Below are 6,653 nucleotides of genomic sequence, written 5' to 3'. Positions count from 1 at the left end.
CATATTTTTTCCCCAAAATATAGTCCGCCCCCCCCCCCAAAGTCTGAGGGACAGTGGACCGGCCCCCTGCTGAAAAGGTTTGCTGACCCCTGCCTTAAGGTTTATTTCTTTTTGAAGGGGCGATGGTTGTAGCCCGAGACTTCTTTATTTTCAAAGGGGCGATGGTTGTAGCCCAAGACTTCTTTATTTTCAAAGGGGCAATGGTTGTTGCCTGAAACTTCTTTATTTTCAAAGGGGCGATGGTTGTTGCCTGAGACTTCTTTATTTTCAAAGGATTTATGGTTGTAGCCCCAACCTTAAAGGTAAGGAACCCTTAACCGTTAGGTCCAGCCGTGTACGACTCTGAGGTTGCACACTCATCTTGCTCTATATGCCGAGGGAACTGGCGTTTGTCCACAGACAGCTTCCGGGTCACGTGGCCAGCATGACTATGCCGCTTCTGGCGAACCAGAGCAGCGCACAGAAACGCCGTTTACCTTCCCGCCGGAGCGGTACCTATTTATCTACTTGCACTTTGATGTGCTTTCAAACTGCTAGGTGGGCAGGTGCTGGGACCGAGCAACGGGAGCTCACCTGTCGCGGGGATTCGAACCACCAACCTTCTGATTGGCAAGCCCTAGGCTCTGTGGTTTACCGGTAGACCACAGCTTTTATTTTCAAAGGGGTGATGGTTGTAGCCACACTTTTACATTTGAAAGCGGAGGCATGTGACACCAACCATTGATGAGCTGGCAAAGTGCAGCTATTTTTCCTGGGCTTCTGGAGCAAATCAGAAGTGAGCTTAATGGAGAGCACGTAATTGGTGGACTGGCCAGTAGTGGACAGGGTCCCGGCACTGGTTTCGAATACAGCGCACAGGTAAATTCCCTTGTGTAGAATTTTGGCACTCTTGCTAGGTTTCAGCCAAATGATGGGCAGGGAGTCGTAGAGGACTTTGGGAAAAGGCTCGCCATTTCTTGTGTGCTCAAGACACTTTATTGGTAAATTTCTCAGCAACGGTGCCATTTGCACGTACAGTAACGGGGAGCTGAAATCAAATGCGCTGGGTTAACCTTTATTTTAAATTGGGGATGTGGGAGTGCGCTTCATTACTGAGGAGTATGTGAAAGGCTTTGCAGTGCTGCTTGGTTTAAAGACAATCGCAAGAAGGGCGAATAGAGAAGGTCTGGAGTCTGGACGTTGCTCTTCAGCACTTGGCAACGGGGGGGGGGGCGTCGTAGTCTTCCTTAATAGGAATGTATCTATTTGGTCTAAATGTGAATATCTGTCTGTCTGCCTTGTGTGCGTGGTGCTTCCCTCCGTCGGAATGCTGTTCCGAGTTGGTTTTTATTAAGAATATTTATATGACGTGCAATGACAAAAAGTTCTTGGGGTGGTTTACAACAATAAAATACTGAAATGCCACTATTTAGCTGCCCTTTATGGGCACGGGAGTCAACCCCACGGACGGAACTCGAGTCAAGGAAGAAGACGCGTGTCGGGCGGTCACCTGGCCCCTTTTGACATGGGCCCGCATTTTTGCAGGTTGGGGTTGGCAGAAAAGACCCGTGTGTGCGCGCGTGCGCGGGGAAGGAATGCCAAAGGCCAGCTGGGCCCCGTCGCTTCGTCCTCTGACCCGGAGGATCCCTAGCCCTCCTCGCCAAGGAACCCGCCGCCACCATGGCAAAGGAGGGCGGCCGGGCGGCCCTGTGGGAGCCTCGCCGCCCCCGCCCCCACCCCGGCCTTGGGGCGCGCGCGAAGCTCGGCAGCCGCCGCGCGGGTCTCCGTTCCAGGCGGGACCGTTAGAGCGGGCGCACGCGCGGGGGGGGGCACAGAGCGAAGCGGAGAAGCGCTGGGCTGCCGCGTCGCCATGAAGCTGTTAGCGGCGGCGCTGCTCCCCTTAGTCGTGGGCCTCGGTGAGTGAGGGCGCGCTGCCTCCCTCCTGCGCTTAGGGACCCGAACTGCCTGCCAGCGGGTCTGCCACGACCTTCATGCGTGGGACAAGCCCAAGTTGGGGCCTCCGGGCGCTGTTGGACTACAACTTCCATCATCCCTGCCCTCTGGGCCTGCTAGCCAGGGGATGATGGGAGTTGTAGTCCAGATGGGAGTTGTAGTTGAGAAAGGCCCGAGCTCCTAGCTGTCTATCATAAAAGGAACACGCTGCCTGATTGTTTAAAAACCCTCCACGCCAGGGGGGGTCAGCAACCTTTTTCAACCGTGAGTTCCCAAGAGCAGGTGCTGCTGCCACACGAAACGATCAGGCGCTGAGCAACACGTGGCACCAACTCCTCCCGCCAAAGCGTCCCCCTTGGCACAAGTGGGGCAGGTCTTGCAGGTAAACGGGTCCCTATTTGTTAAGGGCGTTACCCTGATCTTGGCCAGTGCCGATCTCTTTGAGCGCAGGCACTCCATGCTGATCAGGCCTCCCTCCTGTCAGCAATCGCGCTGCAGAATTCTGCCCTAACTGCAGCTTCCAGCTCAGTCCCGAGGGAAGAATCCCCCCATGGAACACAAAGACCTCTGCCTGAAAGAGTGGGACCAAAGATGTGTTGCTAAGCCCTTGGTTTTCAAAGGGAGAGAGAGGGTCAGCATCATCAAATGGCAGCCAAGGTTGGCTCCAAGGGTGGAGCAGGATGTGTTCAAGGGGCTGAGGGTGTTCAAGGTGAGGCAAAAGTCATGGGGGGGATTTTCTTGGGGCATGAGCTCCAAGAAGTGGAGGTGAGGTGCAAGGTACGGAATGGGAGTTTGTTTTGACTCTGGGAGCGGTCAGGAAGCCACTGCGTGTGAGCTGGGGTATCGTGTGCTCAGAGCGAAAAGGGAGTAATGAAAGACACTCTTAGCATCCCACGACGAGTTTGAGGTTAATTAAGCTCACTTTTCCTATAGTCTCCTTGAACCTTGGCTTGAGCTTTCTATTTTTTCCAGAGGGCTGCTGCAGTTTGAGAATGCCAGCTATGGAATTGAGCATTTGAAAGACTCGGCTAATCTTGAGCACCTGATTTATCAAATAAACAACAAAAACCTCCAGTCTACTTAGTAGAGAAGATTAGTCATCTACAGAAAGACAACTGGGCAGCGAGGGCATGCCTTATAAGCTGCTCTCAGATACTGTGGTAAGTGCTAAGAGGTTTCTTTCATTCTTAAACTGGCCTTTCGGAATGATTACCATCAGTCCTCCCTGAGAACTTGGGTTAGTAGGCTTACAATACAGATGCAATGCAATAAAATAGACAATAGCTACTAAGCTGGGGGGGAAAGGTGTATTTTCCTTTGTATGCTCATTGCATAACTTACCTGCACTGGATGTCTGTGATGTACCTGTACACAGGATATGGAGAATAACTTTTTAAAAATTAAAAAGAACAGAAGAAGGCAGTGGCATAGCGTCGGTTGCTGGCATCCAGGGCGCGTGTGTGCATGTGCCAGGTGGGGGGAGGGTGCACGCGCACTGGGCGGAGGGATGCCAGCCCAGCCCTCAGTGCTGATGCCGCTGGAATGATTCCATCCCCTACGGAGCAGAGTGGGGCCTTCCAGAGCCACCTGCCTGCGTTTCTCACCCGAGGCCCTTCTTAATGGGCCCTCTCTGAGGGTAGTGTGGATGGTGGCAACCTGAAAATGGGACTTTTCACTGGTGACTCCCCATTTGTGGAATGCTGTCTTCGGCGAGGTGCACATGGCACCACCATTTTCAACTTTTAGGTGCCAGGGGGAAATGTTCCTGTTCACCTAAGCATTTGATCCCTAATTGGGACCATATCGTATAGCCGGTTGTGGTGTTCATCTCTTAGTAGTGTGGCATAGGATTTATCCTTTCTATAGTATTGCAGAATGAACACTTCTAGTTTATTTTTATTTTTAATATTTGTTTTAAACTTCTGTACTTGTATCCTTTTTATGACACCTTATGACATTTTATCTAGAAAATGGTGAATAAATGCAAGAAGTAATAATACCGTAAAATAAAGCTGAATTGGTCATAAAGTGACGAAAACAGCTGTTTACTTGGCCGTTTTCCTATGTCGCGAAGGCTGAATTTTCAATTTGGTGGAGGAGGGTCAAGATATTAACTGATATGCATGAAAGTTTAGACATAGCTATATAATCCCTATTGTAGTAAGATAAGACTTTTGGAGCAGGCATTTAAAAAAGAAAACATTTTTATGAACCACCTTAATAATTATCATCCATTCCTATCAAAACTTCTCAGTAATAATGGTCAGATTTCTTTCTTCCCTCAGCATTGGTGCACATTATGGCAAACAGGAAAAGACATGGACATGGCATCTATTTAAAGAGAAGAGCAGATGAAGATTGTTCTTTGACAGAAGGCATAGTCATCCATATAGACATGTGTCTTGGGGCGGATTCAGTAATCCTAGGCTCAACTCTTATCATGTGCCAGCCCTCCTCCAGCCATCCAATGCCTAAGCCAAATCCAAACTACACCCGGAATCAAGAGTTGGTGGGCCTCATCAACAGACCAAGGAGCCACAGAGTGGGCATGGTCATACTGTATATGAAAAAAAGAAGAGCAGATGAAGATTGTTCTTAGACAGGAGGCACAGTCAACAACTTGAGTAGGGATCAGTGAGCTCCGCCTGACAAACCACTTATTGGGCATTCATCTTGATATGCTTGCACAAAGCTTATGCAGAAGTTAGATTATATCTGGACCTTATCGAGCAATCTGAATGACCGAGCACCTTAATCCACTTTAACTGCACCAACCTAAATCTCCTGTGCACACTTGAATCCCTCCCACGAAATACTAACAAGGAGGTGACCAGAGAGAATGGCAGCTTACCCAGACACCGGCTGCGGCTGGCAGCTGGGAAATTGGATTGGCAGGCTTTCCCACCATCCATTTATTTGATTTCTGACCAATACAGCCAGGCTAAGTGGGTGGGGCTTCACTCCGGTCTGCCCCCAGCCTATAAAGGCTGGCTGTGCCCAATCCCAGTTGCCTGAAGAACATCCCTCCTTTCCCACCCTATTCAGTAATACCGTGGGTTTTGTAGGTTAACCTTTTGCTTCCTAGGGTACTGTGTTTGTGGGCCCTGCTGTGGTTCTATAATGGTTGCTGTTTTTGGAACCGGGAAGCAATTGGCCTGCAAACAGATTGGCCCCAATTGTAGGTTTTGCTTTCCCCATAGCAACAATCACTATTTGTTGCTATTTGCTGTTAATATCGGTTGAAAATATTAATATTTCCCTTTTCTCATGGTTAATCTTAAAACAGGGGTCAGCAAACTTTTTTGGGAGGGGGCCGGTTCACTGCCATCCACATACTGCCAAAACCACCTTTTGTGAATCAAGAGCAGTTTCCCCTCTTTACCTGGCTTCATAGTCATTGTGGATTAGCAGGAGATGCTGCAGAATAGAAAGCAGATGCTGCTCTGCGTTGACTCGTTAACTTGCAGGTTTTGCCTAAGACAAATCCATCCTCCACCTGGAATCAATAATCCACAGGGTGGAACTTCTTATTGAGGAAAAGAAGTCCAGTTTTCTCTTGGATTTGAAACCAGAGATTGTCTTTACTTCCAGCTCGTGGGGTGTGGAGTTGTGGGCACAGCCAAAAGTATGTATCCTCCTCCTCCGAATCTTTCAAGGCATGGACCTGTAGCAGGGGGGTTCAGCTGGGTAGACAGTCTCATGATATTCCCTCCGGGGAAAGTAGAGGCCAAAGGCAACCTCGCATAGGACGACGACATTTAACGCCCATCGGGCTAAGGGCATCTTCCCCCCTCGCAATAATCCCATCGCCTCTCCTAACTTCTTCGAAGGCAGGGAAGAAGTCTTGGCAAGGCTCCGGAGTTCAAGCGTGCACTAGATAAGATAGTTCTCCGTGCTCCATCCAAAGCAGGTGCCTGGACTCTGTGACTCCCCCCCCCACGCGTATTCTTGAAAATTCCCCCCACCCCGTCCCAACCCATGACTCCCCCACCCACGCGTATTCCCCCACCCCGTCCCAACCCATTCATTCTCCCCAAAGCCATGGGCCTCCTCCACTCAGCGCCCCCATTCCCCACCCCAGCCGCATGACATCACGACAACCCTCTCTCCTTCCTCCCTCATGACGGCACCCGCCACCCCGACCCCTCCCTCTCCCCCTCGCATACCCCATGCACATTTTGGGGAGGTCCTAGCCGGTTCCAGTTCCCCCGGCGGGTCCCGGAGCTGAAGGGGCAGGATCCAGAACCCCGCCCACATTTATATTCAGTAGGTTGCCATGTTCTTTTGTGATGTCACAGATAGTCTGTAGCCAATTCAATTGGTCAAGAACTTTCGGAGATTATCGATTTTGCACATTTGGGGAGAGGAACGGGGGCACTGAGTGGAGGAGGGCCGTGCCATTGGGGAGGATGAATGGGTCAGGGCTGGGGGCATTGCTGTAGCTCAGAAAGAGAAAGCAATCATTCCCCCAACAAAACACCCCACCCCGCCCTGAGATATGTCAAGCCTTTATTTATTGTAATTGTAATTATTTGTCGTTAGGCGGGTCAGTTATAAATGGAATGTAATTAATGAAATGTAATAGTGATGTTTATTTTTGTATTATTGTAACCATTTGTTTTATTACTGTGGAATTTCCAAAAGGAAGCATTTGTAAAAATTAAAAGAAAAAGAAAAAATAATAAGGTGCATTACTGAAATAAATGTACTTTTCGATGATA

At 49.7% G+C, this 6,653-nt stretch overlaps 1 long non-coding RNA gene across 2 annotated transcripts; it reads left to right on the top strand.

Moving 5' to 3' along the window:
• The first annotated feature begins 1,563 nt into the window (after positions 1-1,563).
• Positions 1,564-6,653, top strand: LOC132592591 (uncharacterized). 2 transcript variants are annotated; one of them, XR_009558096.2, is made up of 3 exons: positions 1,564-2,314; positions 2,905-3,092; positions 4,218-6,653. It is a non-coding gene; the product is annotated as an uncharacterized LOC132592591 (long non-coding RNA). The 2 variants fall into 2 exon arrangements; XR_009558097.2 differs by having other exon boundaries at positions 1,766-1,895.

Source organism: Zootoca vivipara, chromosome 8 (assembly GCF_965207765.1).
Source record: "Zootoca vivipara chromosome 8, rZooViv2.hap1.1, whole genome shotgun sequence".
In the NCBI taxonomy this organism is placed as follows: Eukaryota; Metazoa; Chordata; class Lepidosauria; order Squamata; family Lacertidae; genus Zootoca; species Zootoca vivipara.
The sequence above is the reverse complement of the archived record's forward strand: the minus strand, read 5'-3'. Positions and strand labels throughout refer to the sequence as shown.